A 26,564-nucleotide genomic window follows, 5' to 3' on the forward strand; every position below is an offset into this window, starting at 1 on the left:
CTCAGCCTTCCACATGGTGACTGGAATACATCAGCGGCCGCACACACCGCCTCACCCTCACGTACATACACATCCCTGCATTTGGCTGCTGGAACACATTAGGCTGCAGTCGCACAGTCACAGTCATCCACATGGCTGTATGAATACATTAAGACACACACATCTGATAATGAGCAGTGGGTGCCTGATGTTTCCCTGTCTCTATAAACCATCAGCACAACACACACACACACATGGAACACTGAAGGGCTGGAAGGCTCTCATCTGCTATTCTTCAGAACAATAATTGCCTCTTAGTTTTCCTCTTTACCAATAATGTAAGAATTGTTTGGGTATTTGTGTTTTTGGGTATTTGTTTTCAGATGTAGCCTTTCACCACCATCAGGTTTTTTATTGCTTTTCCATTATGGACAGTACTGTGTAAGTCAGAGATGACTTTTTATTTCTTTCGTTTCCAGCCAAAACAGCCATTAAGTACAAATCATTAAATTTTTCAGGAGATGTTTATGACAAAATTAGATTGCAAAAAAGCACAAAGACAAGCATAAAGTGGGGAAAGTCAGAGGAGAATAAGTGAAAAAACAAGTTTAAACAATCACTGAATGATAGAAAAAATGGGACTCTTAACAACCATGCAAGACCTGTTATACCACCAAAACGGTCACCATCTGATGAACATAACTTAAAGCTTAAAAATCTTTGAGAGAGATGAGAAAATCAAGCTCCGCTCTTGCTTCAGATCTGAAAAGTTGAAGGTGTTTCTGTCCATCCTTTCACTGTAAGAAGACAACACTATGACTCTAGAATGATGTGTAGCTGTTGAGAAGCTGTTACTGAGAAAAGGAAACAGACACAAAAGAAGATACTTTGTACTAAGACCCCAAAAACAGCTATGTGAGATGTGAAGTAAGGTTTTATGGACTGATTCGTTTAAATTTGTAACTGGGATTACTTTGATCATGAGAAGATAAAGTGCAAACAACCTGTCAGACTGAACTTTGGTGGAGTGAATAAATATCTTTGCGGAGTTCTTAAAAAAAAATGAAAGCATTTCTGCTGAAACGAATAGAAGCTGTAAAGACAAGGGGTGGGCAATAATCTATTTTATATTTATTTTTTGAGGCTTTGATGCACTTTTAAATATATTAAAATTAATCCTCGTCTTGGAAACTAAATATGTAAAGTGTGGTCTCTGACTATGTATCTTCAACTTTCACATCCAAATATGTGTGCTAGACTAGTCTCAGGGTGAGAGTGTGTATGTATATGCACGTGCGTGTGAACATGAGGGGGTTCCGTAATCAGGATTAGCAGAGCGCTTATCAGGCAAAGTCAGACCTCTAGGGCTGTAAATTTGTTTGGGGTTGATATAGCGACTAAATTAAATCTAGATTCCCCAACAAATATTCACCTCATGGTGCCAATAATCATCTGAGTTAATGCCCACTACCTCGTCCCTTAAGAAGACGATTTACGGGCAAAAAAAATTCAGCCTTCATTGGTTGGTACCAACCCTGTAGCCTAAAGCCTATCTCCAAATCTCCCCACGTATTTTTGTCTTGAAAGTAATTGGTCTATGGAAGTGAAGTGACTTGCTTTTAAAGTAACAAGCTGCCTGTTTGCGGCTTTGAGGCCAGCCTGCTTTTAAACCACACCGGCCTCTTTGTCATTAAGCACATATAAGAGGCTCTTGCTCTGCCTTTGTACCTCTCTGCTTTGTAGGTCTATCACAACATTAAGATGTTGAATAGGCACTTCAGTGCAATTTGGGCAGAGAGCTCTTGAGGAGTGCGTAAAGAGTGAGGAGAACAGGATAATGAGCTACAGTCACATAGGCTGCACTAAAAGGAGAGCTAGCAGGGATTTATTCAAAAATGATGGGGGCATGCAGTACTGTTCATTTTACTGGGCTGTATAAATGCACCATAAAATGCAACACAAGTGTAATTATACTGCAGAATGATTAGTAAAGTAAGCTCTGTCTCAGTAGTTCTTTGGTGTCATTTTACCGCTAAATTTTTAAACTTTAATTGAATAGTGCACATTTAAATCTGACTTATGCAGGCTTACAAACAAAATAAGTGTCAAAAAAAGCATAAACCTCTTTTTGATGTAAGATATCATGGATTTATTCCGCTCAAAACACTCATGCATATTCACAAAGCCCATCACCTCATAATATTTGGGGGGGGGGGGGGTGTAGGGGGAGGGGCAGACATGACAAGGAACGAGTACACAAAAAATCTGGTGCATGTGTGTGTGAACAATAGGAAGGGGATTAAGCGCTCTCCTTGCCACGGCTGTGCACTTGAATAATGGTGCCAAAAAACAGCAGAGAGGGGAGTACAAAGACACCAGTGGCACCCCTCTATGATGCAGTTGCCCCTCATGCCAAATCCTGCAGGTTCAGCACTACTGTATATCCATATGTAGTGATGTGGCTGTTTGAATATGCGATAATGCCTTAGGGGTCACATGAGACGCTCCCCCAATACTGCTGCTGTTTTAATCCCTATAGTTACATGTGTTCTCTCAGTACCCATCAATTTTCCATAGAATTAAGAAAGACCTTGCACCACCTTAAGAAAATATAGTTGAATTTGCAAACAAATGGCAAATATAAACAGAGGCCATTGCTGTAGCTTTGCTGTAATAGCAGTGAAAGCTCCCCTAAGCCTGTAGACAGTGGAGAAAGAGATAAGCTGGGTGAGAATGGTCCAACAGCAGCAGGTGGCCTGTATCAGGCACACCAGGCACTTCTCCCTCCTCACACTCCCCCGCTGACTGCTACCACTGTCTGGGTGCTGGGCTGGGATGCACAGCCTGAGGACGCTTGCTGGGACAAAACAAAAGAAAGAGCTGTTAGGAACTTGGTTGTCCCTCAGTCATGCCTTAGGGCAAAGGTTCCGATCCCAGACTTGAAGGATCCCCAGGTGGTTTTTATTTTTATTCAATTTCAGTTCACAGCTCTGTCAGGTAATCCAGTCAGCTCTATTCATTGATAACATGGTTCAGCAGGGTTGGGGACTGAAACAGAATTTAAATGTGAATTTCTTAGGGATGGGAAAGAACTGCTTTAACCCTTTGACCTTAACACTTAACCTTAGATATGTCATGTGAAAACAGAAGCATGATATAATTTGATATGAGCTGTTTAGTGACGAGTACAAATTCCAGCCTTTGTATTCATACAGAATTTGTTGATAATCTATGCTTCTATGCATTATCATTTGCTGACATAAAAAAAGAAAAAAATGAACATGCAGACCTGTCAATACAGAATATAGAACAAATGTAAATGTAATTCCTTTTTATAACGATGTAATTAATCATGTAATTGCATACAGGATGATAACTCTAGACTTGGGAGACTAGGGCCTACTTGGGAATACACTTCAGTTCCTCACTTACATAGTAGTTACTGGATAATAAGCCTTGAGGTTGGTTTTTACTGTGAAATATAATTTTAATGCAACTTCACAGATACAAAAAGAAATTTTGTAAACAATGCACACAACACATTCAGCTACTGCACTAGATAGCCAAGTAAGTATTTTTATATTTTTACTTGTATATTTTGATGCACGGTATCATTCTGACTGTAAAAGCCATCCATGATTTACATATTTTCACCATTTTATCGTCTTTGTGTATTATCTGCAGCTGTCATTGCTGCTCTTATTTTCTGTATCTATAGGTCTACATCTATCTATCTCGTTTACTAAGGGTTCTTTACTATGTATTTGACGTATCTGTTGTGTGTATGTTAAGCCTTTGAAAATGAATGCTTCCACTGTGGTTGTAACCTATTTGATGTCTCATTCATTCTGTCCTAGAAGAACTATAAGTTCATCACAAACTCTATCTTGCCTTTATAATTTTCATCCTTTGGATCTCATAGAGCTTTGTGTAAAATTAGGTGGTGTCAAGCAGGTGGAAAATGAATCTAGCTACACAGATCACATTAACAGCAGAGTAAAGAAGAATAAATAGTGACATAAGCAGCTGTTAGCATTAGATGGTGAGGTAACACAGCTGGTTACAGAAATGTTAGCCTCGAGAAACCCATGTTAGTTGTCAGTGCTCAGGAAACTGACAAAATGAAACACTACCAACCTTGAGTCATTTGGGGGTCTCCTTTCCAACTACACAGTAAACCATCTTCTGTTTTTTTTTTTACATTGTTCCAATGAAATTAGTAGCTTGAAAATATGTTGGTGTGATCAAGTGATGCATTATTGGTCCTTTGATTGGCTGTTTACTGAATCTTGTGTTAAGTGCTAAGTTGAGACCCTTGCAATTCAAGTGCAATTTAATGACGTGTAGGTTTCAAGCAACTAAATATTCACTGTGTGAAGCCAGCCTTAGATTAATAACTGAATAATTACCTTAGGATTCAAGGGATTATGGAGCGGTAGCTCCTCAAAGTGTCACATGCATCTTTAATTCTCAAACATTTTTGATGACAAGTGTTGTCTAAAAAAGATTCTGCTAGAGGTAGGACATGCTCCTTCCCATCTGTGTTATTTTCTAGGTGTAGTTTACAGTGATGTCTCTGTTTGGAAGCACCTCAGCCAAAATGACATCACAGGCGCTGTAATGGATAGGCTGTGCTGAAGGCAATCTGGTTTTTCTGTCATTTTAATGGCTTTGTCTCTCAGTTTATTACATCAGGAGGAAATGCCCTCTCCTTGCCGTTGAAGTTTTGTGCATGTCCCTGGGCCTGTGCCCGATGGCTAAAATCAATCCCAGAACCAGAACAGGATGATGATATTCAGCACCTTGGGAGGAGCGATTGGGTGAGCGGAGAGACACGGAGCAGATTCAGTGCTCTGCTCAATTCTGCCCCCTTTCTCCTCCCATTCCACTGCTCTTTCATCCTGGCAGCTTGTCACACTACCTTGAAGAGATGGAAGGAGAGAGGAAAAAGATATGGGGAGGGTAAAAAGAATGAAAGGAACAACAACAAAAAAGACCAAGCCAGAAGAGGATCAGATAAAGAGCAATCTCTGAGCTGGTTGTAAAGCTGCTATACAAGGTGTTGATTGTGTTGCAGGACATAATGGTCAACACTATGGGAAATCACACTCACACCTTCATCAGCTACTGCAGAGATCACTCATGGCCCATCACGAACGCATCCTCAGAGCTTCACCGAGTGTACTAGAGGAACAGAGATGTGTGGTGTTTAGTGGACACCTCTAGGTTGATACTGATATAAATTTGTTGCAAATTGTAAGAATGTAATGAGGAATTGGGTATAATAGTGACTGTGGAAGCTTATCTGATGCAAGTGTTTCTGCTGTAGGTAGATGATTACCATGGTAAACTCTGTGACAGCAGAATACGTGTCAAAACTAAAATCAAAATGCAAAGTTTACTTTCTTATTTCTTTTTCATAACGATAGGCTGGAAATCTGACAAAATTAATGAAAATGCAAAATGAATAAATCATCAGCAAAGTGACAGTTTGTGATTCAGTTTTCATTTTCCAGTTTTCATTTCTTTTTCTAACTGACCGACATGCAAATATATGTTAATTAGCACTAGGCGGGGCTACGGGTACATTTAAGGACATCCTCAGCCGTCCGTGTCAGAATCGTCATCATTCCTCAAGATGAAAGACTTCCAATCTCCAGAAAAACCACCGTTATGACTGATCTAGTGAAACTGAGCATCAGACCAAATGGTATCAGACCAAACGGCTTCAGAGGAAAGGTAAACGCAAACCTGGTCGAGCATAGACTGGTTCGTATAACTTACAAAACTATTGTGTATCTCGATATGAATGCCAGTATAACATTTCCATAATTTTTTCTGAGGCTGTTTGGTCTGATACCTTTTCTCTGAGGCTGTTTGCTCACCAGATCTGAGACATGGCGGTGTTTTTTCTCGGACGGTTGAGGATGTCCTAAAATGTACACCGTAGCCCCGCCTAGTGCTAATTAGCATATATTTGCATGTTGGTCAGTTAGAAAAAGAAAATTAAAACTGGAAAATTAAAAGTGAATCTCCAGCAGGTGGCGTTGATGTTCGTTTACATTTGCCTTTTTGTTTTGACAGTTAAAGTGCATGAAAAACTGAATCACAAACTGTCACTTTGCTGTTGATTTACTCATTTTGTGTTTTCATTTTAATTTTGTCAGATTTGCAGCCTATCGCTATGAAAAAGAAATAAGAAAGTAAACTTTGCATTTTGATTTTAGTTTTAACACGACTTCTGCTTTTCGCGAAGAAAAGCCAAGGCCAAAGTGAAGTTTGTGTTTTCTTTTGTCTGTTAGCTTTCTCATTTTAGATTTGGCCATGAAATACCAGAATAACAACTAAAATCAAATGACAAATAGCTGTTTTCAATTTAAAATTTCAAAACGGCTCGAGCCCTTGTGAAAAATGAAATTGCAATTAAAGGTATTTCATTTCATTTTCAATTTTGGCAGGATATTTGCACAGATGTTTAGAAAAAGAAATGGCAAAAAGAGGTTTGCATTTACATTTTATTGTTTTCATTTTCATTTCCTTTTTGGCCGGATTTGCCCCCCATAGTGTAGCTGTTTAACTGTGAAATGCAGTAATAGTGTCTGATTCTGTATGAAGTGATCAGCATGATGACCAGTGAAATATATTATCAGTGAAAATGTATAGTTGGAAGATTGAGTCCAGGGAGCTGATGGGCAGCATATGAGTAAATTGCTTAATTACATTATTAATTAAGCAATTTACTCATAACTTTGACTCATTTTGTCCTCTTAAAAGAACTTAATTAAACAGTAATATCATCTGCCCAGTCGTTTAGGGATTATAAAATACTTGATTGGAAACAGATAAACTAGGACATCTTATATAATCATCTTACCATGAAGCACATGCGGTTTAATGTAAACCTTGTTCTTTACACAGTTCACAGAAAGGTGTGTAGATGTGGTCTAGCAGAGCGAACTGTGATCAGAACTTTAGCTTTAGTGTTTTTCTGCTCAGAAATATGTTCAGGTTGTGACAGCGGAAATATGAACTAAGTAACTCAATACTTAAGTAGTTGTTTAAGGAACTACTTATTTACTCTTACTTGTACTTGAGTAAATTATCACTACAGTAACAGTACTTGTGCTTGAGTAGGGATGTTCAGTACTCTTTACAACCTTGCCCATTAATAATTAATAGACAGACATATTTTTAGCCATTCTCTGTCCAAACTTTGTTTTGATTCTTGTAACCTCTAACCTTTGGCTTTGGAGAAAGAAGTGGAGACAAGGCAGTCAGCCCACAGCTCCCAGCAGTTTATAACCTCTGATATTGTACTCCTTCCTATGATTCTCTTGGAAGGAATGATTTGATTCTGTCTTTGGATTAAAATAAAAGAAGCGTGTTTTGCTAAGGTGTTAGAATCAGATGGGGATTATATTATTGTAGATTTTTCCCACTCTTGTGTTGTTGAGTATTGCTGTCTCTCAACAATCAGATCACATTACCTTTTTCTTTCTTTCATGCCACAATCAAATTTGATTCACAGAGCCAATATTGCAATGTCCTTGTCTTCAAATATACAGTCAAATTTGCTCTGCAACTTTGCTGGCTAATACAGCCCGTCTTGGTTACTCAATCATACGTTATCTAAACTTAATCCATGTCACCTCGCAAAGCTTTGCATAATCAGGCGAAATCTTGGGGCCGCAACCTCATCACCGTCTTCACTCAGCAGGCCGGATGGAGAGCGCATTAGTATGGGCCATGCCGCCCGCTTCATGAGGAGGTGCAGTAATGCGTTGCTTTGCCTAGAATCCCGATAATTAGCTTGAGCTCAACTGATCAAGGCCCCTGCAGTCAATGCAAATCACAGCAAGGTGACTTCATGGAGATTCCACCTATGTCCTTACTGCTATACAACGTGTCATGATGGCAACAGTTTAGTACTTGAGCAGAAAGAAAAGGTATGTAATTCTGCTCCAAATTACAGTTCTTGTTTTCCTGGAGTAGTGCACAACTATGGATACAAGCTTTTTGGGAAGATGGCACTGAGAGGAATATAAATGATTTCAGCTCCATAAGTACAGGTATGGAAAGCTCTAATACTCTTTCTTTCATTCAGAACTAGAAGGGCAGTTGCATTCAGAGATTATTTAATGTCAGCACTTAAATAATGCAAGAAGTCCCTGTCAATTTCCATTTTATAAAAATTAGCTTAACAAATGTCCTGGTTCTGAGTTAATCTCAACAAGAGCCCTCAGCTTTTGTATTTTAGGGAAATGTATCAGGGAGAGAGGCTTAAAGCAGTTAACAAAGTGATGAATAAAGTGGAGTAGTTTATTTTCTAACTATGCAGGAGAACATGCAGAAAGAACACAAGGCTCTGGCTGCACTACTTTCTGTCTCCCCTTCTGGCCCCCTAAGTTTATTAATTAGTGTCTTCACCTGTGTCTTTTAGACATTTCAGTAACTGGCAGGGTGTGTTCTGATGGTAAATATTTCTGATGTGTAGCTCATTGAAAAAAATGGAGAAATTCTGTGGAATGACTTCAATCAATACTACATTCATGTTCATAAGTGAATATTGTGTTATGATTTTGTTGTGCATACAGATTTGTCCATCCTTTGCTTTTGTGCCAAATTCTCCTTATTTGTTGACAATGAAACAAACAGATATGTATAGTCGGGAGTGCAGTCTCGGATCCAACAATGCGTAAATTGAAGGTGTCAGTCCCTGCATAACTAGCAACAACAATTTATTATGTAATTATATGTAAGTGTTGAGGTTAATGGCTAAACCCTTGTGTTTCTGGGTCTTGGTCAGGCCTGCTGCTAATTCAGTTTTCTATAGCCTGTTCTCCTTGGCCCTTTTTCTTAGTCTGTTTCTTCTAGATCAAGTTTTGTTTGGTTTCCCACAGTCATCGTACCCATTATTCGTTTATCTCTATAAACGCTAACACTCTCACTTACATCCACTTATCTCCAGCATTTGTTTGTTAAGGTCCAGGTACAGGGTTGTCTTCAGAGGCGGTTGAAAAGGGGCAGAATAAAATTTCTCAGCTCCTTTTAAATAGTTTCCTGATGCTAGGTCTGGATGTTTTTCTCTCAGTTCTCACTCCTAAAAATAAAAAGAAATTGAAGGATTTACAAAGTCAGAGGCAAATGAGATTTGTGTCTTCCTAGGTGAACAAGCAAGGAACAATGCATTTAAATAATAAATTGTATTAGATAAAGAATCAAGCTGAAGTTGTGCTGTCCATTTTATCTTAGCACAGTTGTCCCAGGGGTTCTCCCTCCTCCCCCTCACCCATCATTGCTCACTAGCAGACCAACACAGTGTAATTTCACACAACAGTGACCTAGTTAACCTCGTAATAGAAGTACAAGGCAGATATTTTATCTGATTTCATTAATAAAAATGATCCAAGTCGATTTATTAAAGTCCACTAGAGGAGAGGCTATAGAATGTTCACATAACATAAACCATTTAGAAACCTTTATTTTTACATGATTATTTTTACATAGTATATTTTATACATTTTATACAAAAAATACATTTTACATATTTTTACATTTATCCAGCCGTGTATGCTATTACAGTCTCATCTCCAGTTTCCTTTGGCCACTGTCTTCTTATGAAAGCAGGAATTTTCTAATGTTCCTCAGATTATTCATGTATGTATCAACCCGTCAACACATTTTAAAGTCAAGGCGCATCGAAGTGTTTTCTCTCTTATCACCTGAGTGGTAGGAGAGTTGAGAAAGCCACACTGCTCTGACGCCTCTCAGCATGCTCCTATTCAAAGAGCATTAGGGAATTCTCCAGCAGCCTCGTGCTGACACACATGTTAATCAGCACTGTTAATGTAGGCCTGCTGCAGTGAGCCTCCCTGACTCACAGGCTTTCCCAATCAGCTACACACACTGCACATCTGCTAAGCAGGTCTGTGTGAGAGGGTTGATGGATGCGCGTGGGCTTGACCTTTTTAATGCAAGAGGTCCGCCTGACGCAGTGGCCCATCACACCAAACGGACTTTTCTCATTAATTAGTCCCAGTCCACCGTCATCTGTCCAAATTCTTTTTAAGCACTATTGTCAAGGAGAGTTTTCAGAAAATCCAGTTTTAATTCCTCATCAGCAGGGCATTCTCATCAGTCAGGCTGATGAGGCACTGATGAGGTTGTAGCGATGCAGCTGAGGAGATCCTACACTAGCCTTTTGTCAGGGACAATGAAGACTGTCATATGTGTAAGCCATTTTAACATTTCTTAAACAAGTGATATTAGTGATCCTGAAAATCTTAAAAATAAGTGCTAGAAAAGGGTCTTGGAGCAATCCGGTAGTTATTTTTGGCCCCCTGAACATTTGAGGCATGGGCCCTTTGCCTCACCTCACCCCTTTGCTTTACTAGAACCTGTCACAACAATAAAATATGCCTAATTTTCATAACTCTACTTTATGACAGCTTTATTATTCCAACTTTTCCTTTCACCATACTGTTATCTTAAACATAAAACAAGCTGTGAGTATGAATATATGTATAATGCAACTAATGGAAATGTAATGCTTGTTGCTTTGCACAGGTGTTGCATCTTTGCTGTTGAAGCAAAACTCTATGATGAACTTTTTTTTTTATTAGTTTAGGACAGATACATTACTGAAAGCCCAATAAAATCTACACAAACATACACATTTATCCAGCTATAGATTGTGAAATTCAGTCATGGAATAATGGGGAGCATAGCTGGCAAAGAATCATTTTGTACTTTGTCTTCACTTTAGAATGTCTGAACATGACAAAAACAGAAAATATGCTGTACTACGGATTTATGAGGGGAAAGCTCAAAATGCTAAATATTTGCAGTAGGACATGGAGCTTTCTTTAGACAGCTCAGTTGCATCATCTCATAAATCTCTCATCATCTCATCTCATTTCACGAAGGTGGTCTAACTCGAGGTATGAAGGGCATATATCACGGCCCTATTAAGGGTCCAGTATGGCGGGGTACTGGTTGCAGCTGCAGGGGATGTCGGGTGCTCAAGTTAAGATGGTATATATTTCCACATTTTAACAATGCATTTAAAAAGTATAAATGTAATACAAGACTGTGCTGACAAAATGGATTGTGGTGATGCGGCGCTGCATTGTAAGAAGTTTAGTTTTTTAAGGAGACAAAATGTTTGTTGGGCTGTTTTAACTTAATTTGTGCTAGGACATTTATGTATGAATATGGATGGTATTCCGTAGTAAAACTGAGTTTTTAGCAGTTAGAGATGGAGAGGATGTGTTTCTTCTTCTGTGTTTGACACTTTTTCAAGCAAATTAAAAATAAATCTGTGTTATGGTCCATAAGCACAAGTCATCCAAATGTTATAATATTTTGCAGTTTGCCTTTATTGATAGCCTACATTTAGCCAAAAAAAATAAAAAATCTGAAACCTACCCATCAAACTAATAACCAAGTACTTGAACATTCGGGTCCCGCTGTTTTTATGTGCATGTGGAAGGCTACACTGTTGGAATAGTTCAGATGTAGTTTTTGTGTAGTTAAGGTAACATTAGCGTGGTCACAAATGATCTGTAGTCTGTGCAAGCTGTCTAGTTTCAATTAGCTCAAAAACATAACCCACCAAAGTAGTGTAGCATGTTAAACTGCTAATTGTTTAGCAGCTGTAAACAAATTATGCTGCATGCGCTCATTAGATTGCTTAGAATTTTTTTCCACCATTCTCTGAAGCCTGTCTAACCTCATAATAGTTAACTTGACAGAATGTATGTATAGGTCTGTTTTTTGCACAGTAAAAACAATCTGTAAAAAAACAAAAAAAAAACAACTGTAAAAAATCCAGTGGCAATCATACCAGACAAAACTTGTTAATTGGCCATAAAGTATATTTTCTAAATGATGGTAAAAGTCTGTAAAATTAGTCTTTTAATTTGTTAGAAATACTGCATTTTACTGTATTCAACGGTTTCACTGGTTCAATTAGCCATTCTAGCACAAAGCATTGTTCTATCATAATAACAATAATAGCCATTAAAAAATGTAACTTCAAATTTTTAAAGATGATCATTTGTTTTTGTGAATTTATGCTTTATTTCTGTAAATTAAAGTAGTGTTAAAATGTTTTATTAAAAAAAATCAGATATTAACCATTAAACTTTACAGTACTTTGTCTGTGAAAATACCTTATTATAATGATAGTTTCAAATGGGTTTTCAAATGGGTTTTCAAATAAGCGTCCAAAGAAAGGTTCTTTATTGAACATTTATTGTAGGTATACATAACTACAACAAACCCTTTTAAGAAGCTTGATTTTTTAAATGCTTTGTTTTGTTTTTGAACAGTTTTGTTGCTAAGCTATAGTGTGAGAAGCAAAGTGAATAGTAGACAAAACTAATTACTATCATTCTGTTTATATACACTGGTATTAATCAACAGCTGTCAGAAGTTCTATATTTCTTCAAATGTTTTTACACAGTAAGTGCTGTTCAGTGTTAGAAACTTTGCAATTGTGTGTGTAAACAACAAGCAAACAGATTGTGTTACCTGCACCATCTGGCGTAGAATGAGTGTGTGAGCATGCTGATGCACCGTGGGAGACTCTGAGTGAGCCATGCCTCGACAGAATAACACTTGCATGACTTATCAATGACTTTATGTCAACATGAATCCTAAGAACAGTACACATATACAGGTGCACTGTGCAGCCATGAAGCAGTAATTGGCCTTTCTTTAGTTTTCAGCAGGACACCATAGTTTTTCTAATACTTCGTACAACTTAGTAGCAGATATTTATAGAAAGCTGTTTTATCTTCTAAGGACAGCAAGGAAAAGATTATGAGCATATTGCATCGTTTATTCATGGATACATGTTTTTCTTCCCGTTATCACGACTAATTTCATCATCCATATTCACCCTCTGTTTATTCATTATATTCCATGCATAATCAAGGCAATCATTCATTAGGCAAATGACATGCAGACAAACGCAGCATGCTCTCTCAGTCCAAATGCTGATTGTTTATGGCAACAGGGCCACCACAGCACAGCAAGCATGAGCATCATAAAAAGTGAAAATATGGAAAATGCAGTATTTCTCGAGTTTCTCTGAAAAGAAATGGTGCAAAAAGGGTTTTTTGGGGCAATGAAATTGGTGAACTGCAATTTTTGCTTGTGAGTGATATGCCATAAAGAATCAAGTATTATAGCGATGCATTGTTGTTTATATTCGTCCAATTTAGTCATGACCAGTTGCACTCACTCTCTATAGTGATAGCAATGGGTAACGGGGGAGACTTATCCCCCTGTTACACGTTGCTATCAAGCTGGGAGGGTGAAGGTTAGCACACGCTTCTTCCAAGACCCATGAAACCAGCTACCACATCTTTTTAAACTGCCACTAATGCACTGTCATTGGACAGCTAAATGCGCATGGAGGAGAAGACAAATGGACAATTCTGTTACTTCAGCTAACAGATGCCCACATTGGCTCGCATCACACTGAGTGATGGGAAGAGGGTGGTCTATCCTACCAACCCAGAGAAAGCAAAGCCACTTATCCTCTTTTGGACTCTCAGCCATGGATGGCTGTTGAATTATTGTGTACTGAACCCAAAGATGTGGTAACTGTTTTGACAGTTGCACCACTCTTTAGTTCATTATTTATATCATTTTTGTTTTGTATGTTTTCTTAATGTAGTATTAGCTCCAGACTCCAAGAATTCCTTCTTTCCCTTGTCCCATCTGTCACCCCCCAAGCTGGAGCTTCTTCCATATTTGGGTGCAAGACTTTTCTACTTTTGGAATGGGGTATAACCAAAAACATTGTAAAGAAGGCAGCAGTTCACAGGTTGAAAAATGAATGAGAAATCTTTTTTCTGGAGAAAGTCCTGTTTTTTTAAGAGGAACAGTCAGTTGGCTTGCTGGTAAAAGATGCAAGTTGGAAAAGCGGTCTCTCATTGTGAAGATATGCACATGCAGCAAACAGAACAAGCTATAAAATATTGTTATTATCGCAAAATTATACATACTGGTTTTGTCAGATTTCACTAGTAATTTCAAATGTGCTTTTGAAAAGGAGTCTGGCATTATATGACTGAAATAACAGTCTGGGGGTTGGAGGTGGCAGTTGAGTGGACAGACTTTGGTAATGTTGTGGTACTGGTATAAAGTTTAAGTTTGACTGCTTTGGCCTTGTGTCATTTTTCTCGTCTGTGGTTGTGTGACCTCTGAAAAAAAGAATAATCTCCACGTGAGTCACTGTGCATTCAGTGCACCACCATAGAAGGAAAGCATTTTGTTCCTTAAGAAACCTTTAAAATGACCTTTCCAAGCTCTGCCTACAAATGTATTCTTGTGTAGCTACTTGGTTAGACGAGCTTCAATCTAGTGAGAAATTCTAGTCCACGACTTGGTATGTGTTATTGGTACAAAACTTAAAAAATAAAGGGAAACTGTTTGCTGAAGGCTACGAAGAGAGTGAGCTTCACAATTAGCTGCAGAGCTGCCCCATATGGGGTTGCCATAGCACTGACCCAAGACTTAGACTTCAGTTAAAGACAATATTGTATGTGAGTGGTTCATGGAGCCACGGGGCATTGGGGGTTTTACCGCTACGACCACAAACACTGACAAACGAACTTAACTCTTTTTTCACCGTGGCTTCCTTCATAGAGTGGAGCATTTGTCTTTATTGCCCATAAACTCTTCATCTGGTGTTACCCTTGATGAGACGATACTCTCAGAGGAGATAGATATCATTGAGCCAGTCCACAGCGATAAGGCATCAGCTGTGTGCCGCCATCAATCTCTAAGTGAGCTTATCAGTATAAGAGAGCAGCACCAGTTCATTCCTCTCCATCTGATGGCTGCCCGCTGACAGTGATAGACTCTATCACCCACTTAGAAAATAATGAGAATGTTTTTGTTTCTCTCTCTTGGCTGTAGGGGAAGGAGAAAGTTCAGCTGGAGGTGCAGGGTATGGTATACTGATGCTTCAAGCTCTTTTCCTGAAGCCCACATCAAATTTGACCGCAGTCCTTAACTGAAAAAGTAATGCTTTGGATTTACTTGGTTCAAATGCATAATTTTTACATGAAGAAAATTTATTATGTCAATGCAGTTTTGTCTTTCAGCTTACTTACTTTTGGCACTGTGTTGATGTAATATATTTTTTCATGCGCAAATGATGTTAAAAAATAATACAAAGTAAACTTAATGTAGCCCTTTTCAGTTTGTGCCATTGGGGAAGATGTGGTTAAGATATTGAGATGCTTCTATTGCAGTCATTTGAATTTCTTGCTGATGGTTTGCTTACAATAGGAATGAACTGATGAACTGGAGAGAAAGAAAGCAGATAAATCCACTTGACAGCTATTTTTTGGATGGGCTAGTAAAGGCAGTGTCTTCATGTGCACAGCTGGAAGATTAAGTCATTTGACCTGTAGGTTACCCTCAATAAAAGGGACAGTTTCATCACAGTAAATGAGTCTCCTCTCAAAACTTTCTTTTGATGCGACAGAATTTTTCTCCCCAGTCACAGCATAGCTAAATAAAAAGTGCATCGTTATTTGATTTGATGTCAGTGGCCTGCGATTGCTGGTGCGAGAGAAAGCCATGAATGCGAAAGTGATATGAGTATTTACTCACAGCTCAGCGGTGTCATCATCACGTAGAATCACAAAACATTGTCCCTGCATTAGCAATAAATGCAATAAAAGGGTGCAACTTTGCCAGCTCATTTCCCATACATAGTGTGCCAGCATGCTCAATGAAGTTAAATGAACTAATTATCTCGCCCAGATTTCATGCTCAGGAGCAAAGAGGAGTTGCAGACAGACTCCAACTGAGCCGAGAGAGCTACAGTGTCAGAGCTATAATAGGCTGCACATAAGCCTACACACACACACACACACACACACACACACACAAAAAAAACTCAAGTAAGCAGAATGATTTGGTCTACAGCTATGAGAAGCACTACCATTGAAGTGTTTAATTCATTTGTGTTGCATTATATACAGTACTGTGTTAAAGTCAGAGCCCACCCTTCATTTATTTAATTTCTAAGTACAAATTAGCATCAGGAAGAAAGCAGAAAGGATGTATTTAACAGAAAATTATACATAAGCCTCAGCAACTACTTAAATGTTTCCAGTGTTTAGTGAGTCCAAACTTTGCCTTTATAACAGCTTCCATTCCTTTTTTAGGAGACTTGCTTTCAGTGTTTTTTTTTTTAAGAAATCTGCAGTAATATTTATCCACACTTTCAAAGTTCAGTCTTAGAAGTTGGTTGCATTTCCTATTTCTCACAACCCAAGTAATCCCAAACACATTCAGTGATGCTTAGACTCTGGGCTGGTCAGACCATTGTTCAGATTTGCAAATGAGATTTTTCTCAGATCTGAAGAGTGGAGCTTCATTTTCTCCTCTCTCTCAAGTGCTGATGGGCAGTTTTGGTGAACTACCAGGTCTTACACAGTTGTTAGGAGTCCCATTTTCTTGATATCTTTTAATAATGTTTTGAATTACTATTTTGGAAACTCTTTTGATTTTCCTCATCCTGATTCAAGTTGATTAGCTTATATCTGTGCTCCTGAGAAATATCTCCTGAACAATAAATAGCTTATACTTAAAAGTTTTGACTAGAAAAGAAAGAATGGTTCTGCACAATATGAACTTTTCTGGGATCTTCATTTTGTTATTAATTCAGTATTGTTAATGAACACCTTGCACAGTCATTTTAGATTCATCTACACTATTGGCAAAAAGATTCTATGGAACCATTTTTGTGCATTTAGATGGTTCTTTGAGTTGTTGACAACCTTTAATTGACCAACATTGTAAAACTGTGTACAGCTGTTTATCACTGTAGACACATTTAAAATTTCTTATTTTTTACAGCTTGCTACTAATTTTTTAAAAGCAGTGAACTTGTGCAGCTTTGCTGTATCACAGTCATTTTATACATTTGTCTGAAACAAACTTGGCTTCATGCTATTGAAAAAACTCTGCTTTAATCTGCATTTACAACTGTTTGAACTGAAGTGCATGAACAGTTCATCTTCACTGGCCACTTGTGTGCTGTTCCAGAAACATACTTTCTCCTCTCCACTCTTTATCTGCACAGCGAAGGTGAGCAGAGTGTGTTTGGTTGCTGCTCTTGTAGTATGAGGGAGGCAAAGCAGCCTTTCAAATGAATACACTAATCAGGCTAATTCCCCTGACCACATGCTCCTTGTCAACAGGCCGGGAGTTCTCTGCCAAGCGCAGCTCTTGTCAAAGCGCTTCCTCTTCCTCCTTTTTATGCTTCTCTTTATTCACACTTTCTTTTCATTTCATTAGCCGCCCCTCATTGTATTCTCGATCACATGTGTGTTGGTGTACTTTGTCCAATACAGCCAGTCTGCATCACACACAGCAACCTGCTGAACACTCAAACAGCTACACAGCAAAATCGCAGTGCTGGATTAACACCCAAAGCATTGAATCAACACCTACAGCATTCAAGTCCAGCTGGACTCAAATTAACAGCAGAAGAGTTTATCCAACACTGGGGATTTTGCTGTATGATTGAAAGGAATGCAGGGTGTGGTTAAGATATTGGACATATATTGCACCTTATGGAACCAAATTAACATGTACTGTTAAAAATAAAGGTGCCAAAACAGGGGTCCTTTAAACAGATGGGTCTGGTCTTCAGTTCCTCACTCTTAACAATAGGCTTAGGATGTTGCAAAGATGGCTTACATAAATGTAAGAAATGATTGATTATCACCTTTCCATTACAACAGAAGAGGTTATGCTCACTCGCCTTGACTTGCCCACAATTAGCTGGTAAGGCTGCTGGAATATTAGTAGATCCCTCTCTGATTTGTCCCTCTATTGTCCCCTTCAGGATTGAGTGTACTTACACAGTGAGTTTGTACAGAAGGACATAGCATTTTCAATGTGTTGGCTTAGCCCTGTCATTTGCATTCAAATACTTGCGTTGAGTGTTTCTGGTCATACAGACATAATTCTGGGTGCTACAGATTTCATTGACCAATCATCATGAAACTTTAATGGTGTTTCTACGTAGGTACTCTTGACTACCCTGTGAAGTTTCAAAAGAATTGCTATTAATTTTACCAATTTACTGATTGCTATTATTTTCTTCTTCCTACAGATAAATAATAGTTCTAATGTGACTCAGGGTTTTTAGCTGAACAACTTTGCAAGTCAGAAATTGGAATGTTTCTCTAGCATTTTAACCTTTTTGGTCAATATCTGCAGCTTAGTTTACAAATGTCCAAAGGTCAATCTGTACTAAACTTGATTAATAGTCATATGAAGAAGTTTTGATAAAATTTGAATTATTTACACTCTGCAAAAAGGCTCCAGTTTGACAAATTAGACCTCATTGAGATGATTGATGCTTGGACCCCACATATTACCGCTTGCAGCTATGTTTATATGTATTGTTGATGAAGGTAAAATAGTGATAAATCTGAAAATGTAAGTTTTCTTTAGGTACATTTTTGCCTTACAGTGTCCTGCATGTATGTGTACAGCATGGATGTGTTTTAGAAATGAAATTCAAGGTCAAAAACTTTTATCAGAAGTATTGTAAAACAATGTCTCAGAAATCAGACAGCATATTCACTTCACTCAAACTTGAACTAGTCAACTTAAGACATCTTGTTCCTATTGCCACCACTGTAAACATTTTTGAGTTTCTCTAAGAAGAGAGGATTTCTCATCAAACCACTTTGAATGACTTTAACTGATTAAGCCGAATGGCTTAAACAGCTATTTTTACATGAACATGTACATGTGTAAGAGTGAAGAACCTTTTTAAAGTTTAAAGAACCTCCATGTGATGTTAAGGTTCTACAACACTCACTGATGTGAGTTTTGTTCTGTTGTGAAGGTCAAACTGTTGTTTTAAACCTGTGGCTCTGCATTTGACAAGCTGGTATTGTTGGACGATTGTGTCCAAGCAGAGTGTGTGCTTTATTGTATTCTTGTACAGTATTATGCTGTGGATGTATGAGCTGTTGAATTATAGTGGTGATAATTGCACACAATTGCAAAGTCATTTTGTGCGGTTTTGCCTGGCATAGCTGGCATTTGACTGGGTTGATCTCAGTACAAATCCCCCAACGCCTCTGAAAGACCTGCAACGCACACACACACACACACACACACACACACACACACACACACACACACACACACACACACACACACACACTCAGTTATAAAACTATTTCCAGCCAAAGTGTCCAATTATCAGACTCACTCAGCTGACTCTTCACACATGGAGGGCCACACAGTGAGCCCCCCGCTCCAAGATATTCGTTCTTTTCTCTCCTTTTTTTTTTCAAGTCGGGGACAGAGTGTGAAAAGAAACAAAGAGAAAAAAAGAGAGCAAGGGAGAAAGTGAGAGATGGAGGAGAGAATAGGCAAAAATCAAACACCATTTTGCATAATGTGGCTTTTGTCCCCATTTTCAGTCACTTCAACTTTCACGTTTAATTAGAGCTCCAGACTGCAAGCCTGAGATAGAGGTGTGTGTGTGTGTGTGTGTGTGTGTGTGTGTGTGTGTGTGTGTGTGTGTGTGTGTGTGTGTGTGTGTGTGTGCGTGTGATTTTGTGAGATAAGCGGGGTCTGCTGAGTCTCTAGCTGACTCGTTCTTCTCTCCAGAGACTGCTATATGACAAATAAGATTAATGCAGTTCCCCTACACCAGCCCCCAGTCCAGCACACATAGGTGACTTTCTCAGCTGCTGCCCATAAGACACATGCTGAACCACGTGAAGGAGGAGACCTTGCCCAGTTGGGCTTCGATGGACAGAGGCCAAACACAAAAGTCAAAGGCATGTATATCAGTAATCATCACAGTACAGACAGTAAGAACTAAACTATGAAAAACTCAGCCCCAAAAGGGATGATATCTGAAATGCAAATAAATTTAACTGATTTTTAAATCCACCAATCTTTTAATGAAAACAGTACAAAGACAACATATTTCATGATTTACTTTGTTTTTCTTGTAAATACACAACCAGCCTTTTAGATTATTTATGTAAATAATGGATGTGTTCTGGCCAAGAGAAAAAGACCATTCAGTTGTTCATTATATTGGGGGAGGTGGTTGTATTATTGCGGTAATTTAAACCATCAGTGCTGAAAGATATATAGACATTTATGGATATTTAAATCTGTCAATGCAAATCCACATTCTGCATGTGTTACAACAGCATGGCTGAGTAATCAGAGACTACAGATGCTAAACTGGCTTGTCTGCAGTCAAGTCCATATCTTTCTTTGTGCCGGAAGAAAAAAATGTTCATAACTTTGAAGTATCTTAATGTAATGAGCATTCACACAATGTAAAGGGCAGTCTGCATTTTCATACGACTGTAATGATATGTAGTCATGTGTATTTAAGGTGCTGTGCAAAAGTCTTTAGAAGCCAAGAAAAATGTTTAAAACAGTTTATCATAGGGTTAGGTGTGTGTTTTGCAGTAAAAAGCAATAAGATGTTATTTTTGATTTTTAAAAATGTTAAAAATGAGTTCTTAGTGTGCTACACTCACTGTATATATTTCTTAAATTCTATTTACAGCACCTGGTTTCATTTAATTTGAGGGTAACTGTATATACTGGGCCCTGTAATGGACTGGTGACCTGTCCAGGGTGTTTCCTACCTTCCACCCAATAACCACTTGTTTAGGCTTCAGTACCCCCATGACCCAGAGGGATAAGCGGTTTAGAAAATGTATGTGAGTGTGTGTATATAAGTACTGGACTTCCTCTAGGAGAGGTTTGAAAATGGAAAATTGACACACCAACACATATTTGCATTTATTTTAATGGGTTTTTAACAAATATGTGCTCACTGCCTAGATAAATAACTTTACATACCATTTTCTCAAAGACTCTTGCACAGTAGTGTATATAATATATATATATATATATATATATATATATATATATATATATATATATATATATAGAACCTCATGTCCTGAAGGTATAAAAACAAATGTGAGTTTGTGTGTATGTGTGTGTGTAATAATGTCATCAGTGAGCCGGCATGAATGTGGTTCTCCCCTGGCTCTGCACCTCTCCCAGCATAGAAGGATGTAACCCCTGATCAATTCTGACACATCATTGTTGGAGTGTGTGTGAGAGGAAATGATATCTTAGCGCTCTCATTTTTATCTCCATCTAAAACAGAATTTCTGAGGTGTTCAATATGTTACTCCCTTACTGCGAGGGATGTCAAGTGTCTATAGAAATGCAATTTCACTGATTCAAGGCAATTACCTTGGAGGAGGTTCAGATGATCTTTCCTCATCAGTATGAAGACAGTACAAAGAAGCAGATGGCAGCAGACCCCTGTCAGGGGAAGAGCTGGAGGCGAAGTTCCTCTCGCAGTTTCCTTCACACTCTGCAGTGAAGACTTAGATCAGTCGCACCCTAGAAGCACTGAGCAGGGGGAATCCTAATTACTCCACATCGCTAGCATCACTCTCAATTTGCTTAAGAAAAATGAGGGAGAAAAATGAGCTCAGCTCTGCGTGTTATCTGCCTTGTTTTCACTGTGGGTCTTTGGTGGGATGGGGGAGAGTTTTGGCCTCGGGTTTGCTAATGTATGCTGTATTGTGTTTCATTTGATGTCATCAAAAAAGAGGAAGAATAGTGAAGGGGGTGTTTATTTTTTTGCTCCTAGCCCAGCAGTTCTCTATGTGTATGTGTTGAGGTGCCTGATGAGAAGTGGACTCAGCAGTATTTAGTGTTATTGCGACAGCAGGCCGAGGGACAATACCCAGCGGCCCCCTTCATCAGGATACTTGGCCTTCTGTTGTTGTTGCTGCTGGTGCTGGTGATGTGTGGGGGTGCATGTATGTACAGAGAGCTGTGGACAAACACTGATACTTCGGCTATTTGACTCATCTAAGATGACTTGAGTGTAGAAGAGAGATGTGAGCCAAAAGGCGACTCTTAACATCACCATCTCTGACTCTCTGAATGTAAATTACATCCAGAGTCTGCTTCAAGTCGCCACTGTACTGGCATCCTTACATGATCATCACGTTGATTTCTAGGTTCTTCTAGACTGGTCTTCCTGGTTAAAGTAAAAGGTAAAGCAACCAGTATTTTTGCATAAATTCATGGTTGTACATGACTCTATTAACTGCATTTTCCATTAAATCCTCTAATTGTCTAATTGTTTGGTAGGACTTTATTTTACAGTACTGTAAATCTAGTTTTTAAACCAGCCATTAGGGGTGTACTTTGTGTACTTCTGGTGCCGGTCCCAATCCCGGATAAATGGTGAGGGTTGCATCAGGAAGGGCATCCGGCATAAAACTTGTACCAAAACTATCATGCGGATCACAAATATGATTGCCATACCGGATCGGTCGAGGCCTGGGTTAACAACGACCGCCTCCGGTGCTGTTGACCAGCAGGGTGCCGGTGGAAATTGGACTACTGTAGGTCGAAGACCATCAAAGAGGAGAGGAGGAAGGCGGGTTAGAAGGCAGCAAGAGAGAAGGAAAGGCAGGAGTGTGGAGGTTAGAGTAGGGACACTGAACATAGGGTTCAGTGACTGGTAAAGGCAGAGAGCTTGCAGACATGATGTAGAGAAGGAAGGTAGATCTTCTGTGTGTCCAAGAGACCAGATGGAAAGGAAGCAAGGCCAGGAACATTGGAGGTGGATTCAAACTGTTCTATCATGGTGTAGAGAGGAAGAGAAATGGAGTAGGGATAATCCTAAAGGAACAGCTTGGGAAAAGTGCTCTGGATGTAAAGAGAGTGTCAGACAGGATCGTGAGCCTGAAGTTGGAGGTTGATGGTATAATTTTGAATATGGTCAGTTCATATGCACCACAGGTTGGTTGTCAGTTAGAGGAGAAAGAGGAATTTTGGAGTAAGATGGATGAAGTGGTAGATGGTGTCCCTAGAGAGGAGAGATTAGTGATTGGTGCAGACTTCAATGGACATGTTGGTGAAGGGAACAGAGGCGATGAAGAGGTGCTGGGTATGTATGGTGTGAAACACAGAAATGTAGAAGGTCAGAGGGTGGTAGATTTTGCAAAGAGAATGGAAATGGCTGTGGTGAACACATTTTCAGAAGAGGGAAGAACACAGGGTGACATACAAGAGTGGAGGGAGGTGCACACAGGTGGATTATATCTTTAGCAGGAGATGCCACCTAAAGGAGATTGGAGATTGTAAAGTGGTACCAGGGGAAAGTGTAGCAAGGCAGCATAGGGTGGTTGTCTGTAGAATGAGATTAGAAACAAAGAAGAGAAAGAGAGTGAAGACAGAGCCAAAGATTAAATGGTGGAAGCTGAAGGAGGAGGATGGTTGCAGGCAGTTCAGGGAAAAATTGCAACAGGCCCTTGGGGGCAGTGAGGAGCTACCTGAGGACTGGGAAACTACAGCTAAGGTGGTGAGAGAAACTGGCAAAAATGTGTTGGGTGTTTCGTCTGGTCAGAGGAAAGAAGACAAGGAAAGTTGGTGGTGGAATGAGGAAGTCCAGGAGAGTATTCAGAAGAAGGCAGCTAAGAAAATGTGGGATAACCAGAGAGATGACGGAAGTAGGCAGGAGTACTGTGAAGCTAGTCACATAGCAAAAAGAATGATGGAAAAGGTAAAGGCTCAGGCCTATGATGAGCTGTATGAGAGGCTGGACAGTAAAGAAGGAGTAAAGGACTTGTATCGTTTGGCTAAACAGAGAGATGGAGCTGGAAAGGATGTACAGCAGGTTAGGCTGATAAAAGATAGAGAGGGAAATGTACTAGTGAGTGAACAGAGAGTGTTGAGTAGATGGAAGGAGTACTTTGAAGAACTAATGAATGAGGAAAACGAGAGAGAGAGAGGAGGACAAGTGGATAGTGGATCAGGAAGTGCAGAGAATTAGTAAGGTGGAAGTGAGGGCAGCTTTAAAAAGGATGAAGAATGGAAAGGCAGTTGGTCCAGATGACATACCTGTGGAGGTATGGAGATGTTTAGGAGAGAAGGCAGTGGACTTTTTTAACCGGGTTGTTTAACAAAATCCTGGAGAGTGAGAGGATGCCTGATGAGTGGAGAAGCAGTGTATTGGTCCCCATTTTTAAGAACAAGGGTGATGTGCAGAGCTGCAGTAACTACAGAGGTATGAAGTTGATGAGCCACAATATGAAGGTATGGGAAAGAATTGTTGAGCAGCAGTTTGGTTTCATGCCCAGAAAGAGTACCACAGATGCAATTTTTGCATTGAGAGTGTTGGTAGAGAAGTACAGAGAAGGTCAGAAGGAGCTACATTGTGTCTTTGTGGATCTAGAGAAGGCATATGATAGGGTGCCAAGAGAGGAACTGTGGTACTGTATGAGGAAGTCAGGTGTAGCTGAAAAGTATGTTAGGATGGTGCAGGACATGTATGAGGATAGTGAGACAGTGGTGAGGTGTGCAGTTGGAGTGACAAATGGCTTCAAGGTGAAGGTAGGGTTACATCAGGGATCAGCTTTGAGCCCCTTCTTGTTTGCAATGGTGATGGAAAGATTGACAGATGAGGTCAGGCAGGAGGCTCCATGGACCATGATGCTTGCAGATGACATTGTAATCTGTGGTGAGAGTAGAGAGCAGGTGGAAGAGAATCTGGAGAGGTGGAGGTTTGCACTGGAGAGGAGAGGAATGAAGGTCAGTAGAGACAAGACAGAAGTGCAAGGAGTAGAGGTCGTAAAGGTGGATGACTTCAAATATCTTGGGTCAACCATCCAGAGCAATGGACAGTGTAGAAAAGAGGTGAAGGGCTGATGTGTGACAGAAGGATAGCAGCAAGAGTGAAAGGGAAGGTTTACAAGACAGTAGTGCATCCTGCTATGATGTATGGTTTGGAGACTGTGGCTCTGTCTAAAAGACAGGAGGCTGAACTGGAGGTTGCGGAGATGAAGATGCTGAGATTTTCCTTGGGAGTGACAAAGATGGACAAGATTAGAAATGAGCAGATCAGAGGGACAGTGAAGGTGGAGCAGTTTGGAGATAAAGCCAGAGAGACCAGGTTGAGATGGTTTGGACATGTGTTGAGGAGGAATAGTGGATATATTGGTCAAAGAATGTTGGAGATGGAGCTGCCGGGCAGAAGGAGAAGAGGTAGACCTCAGAGAAGGTTTATGGATGTAGTGAAGGTGGACATGGAGATGGTTGGTGGAAAAGTAGAGGAGGCAGTGGATAGGGCAAGATGGAGGCAGATGATCCGCTGTGGCGACCCCTAAAGGGAGCAGCCGAAAGAAGAAGAAGACTGTAAATCTAGTTTTTAAACTTACGTTTACAGCAGTTAGCAGAAGGGTTTTGTTGTCCACTTCTGCATATGACTGTACAAAGATTGCATTTATACTGTACTGAACAAAAGAGACTACCCGCTATTTATTCAATTTCCAGTCAAAATGGCCATTAAACACAAGTTAATCACTTTTCAATAGATGTATTTGCAGAGATTAAAGCTTTCATCTTTAAGAGAAAGAAAATGCAACCAACTTCTAAGACTGAACTTAGAAGGTGTAAAAAAAATATCTCTTTATATTGCTTTGAAAAACTGAAAGTCCTAAAAGGAATGGAAGCTGTAATGAAGGCAAAAGATGATGCACTAAACACTGAAGTGATATTATGTTTCTATATTAGGCTTCTGTGTTATTCTCTGTTAATTTTTTTTTCTGAAACTTGTACTTAGTGGTCATTTTGACTATGAAATGTTGGTCTCTGATTTTTGCACAGTACAGTAACTATGCTATAGTTCGACCATATCTACACCTTAACTGAATGAGGAGTGAAGAGTTTCTGGAAGCACTGCACTCATAAAATTACAGCTGAAGTGGTGAAAGGTGCTGCTAAAACACAGTTTGAGTAAAAAAAACTATCACATCACTGTAGATCTGCAGAGGAACACCTAGTACATCCACCATCTATCAGCAAAGAAACTGGTGTGCAGGGTACTTTTCTTCTCCTTTGGGGATCTCTTTTGATCTGAAATAAAATGCTAAAGTTAAAAATGAGACGTGTGCACAAAAGCAAAGCAGCTCATGAGATGAGCCTACAGAATAGAATAGAAATAAGCCAAATGAAGGAGCTAAGAATAAAATAAAAACAACTGAAATGTTACTCAGTAAAAATTGATGCAAAAGTATTATCTTTTCAAAATACTCACAAAGTAGTTTATCTTAACTTTTACTGAAAATCACAAAACAGAGAAAATTAAACTGGCATATTTATTTACCAAGTATAGAGTATGCATCAGTGAAGCTGAATCATCTTTTCTTTTTTCTCTAATAAGAAGATACTTTTAAAAAGCAGGGTTGTCTCTGAAAGCGGCCCCAGAATAGTATAAAATACATACCCGTCCTTGAGTTCATCCAGCTCTAGCAAAGCAAATAGCTGAGAGGACTTAATATTGACATTTTAGGTTGTGTTTGTGATAGAGTTAAAAGAGTTGAGTTTACTTTATAAATGATATGCAGATTCTTGCCTTGCCTATTTTAATTGGAAACACAAAGTTGCAGTGCAGACTTCTCCTTGAGCAAGGAGCTGTCCAGGCTGAGCTTTCTTTCTTTCTCTCTCCCTCC

The 26,564-nt window shown here is 39.3% G+C and overlaps 1 protein-coding gene across 1 annotated transcript in view; it reads left to right on the top strand.

Annotated features, from left to right (window-relative positions):
• Positions 1–26,564, top strand: part of mroh1 (maestro heat-like repeat family member 1) — a 79,949-nt gene that overhangs the window by 53,164 nt on the left and 221 nt on the right. The window lies entirely within an intron of this gene.

The sequence above is a fragment of the Pygocentrus nattereri genome, chromosome 3 (assembly GCF_015220715.1).
Source record: "Pygocentrus nattereri isolate fPygNat1 chromosome 3, fPygNat1.pri, whole genome shotgun sequence".
Classification (NCBI taxonomy): Eukaryota; Metazoa; Chordata; class Actinopteri; order Characiformes; family Serrasalmidae; genus Pygocentrus; species Pygocentrus nattereri.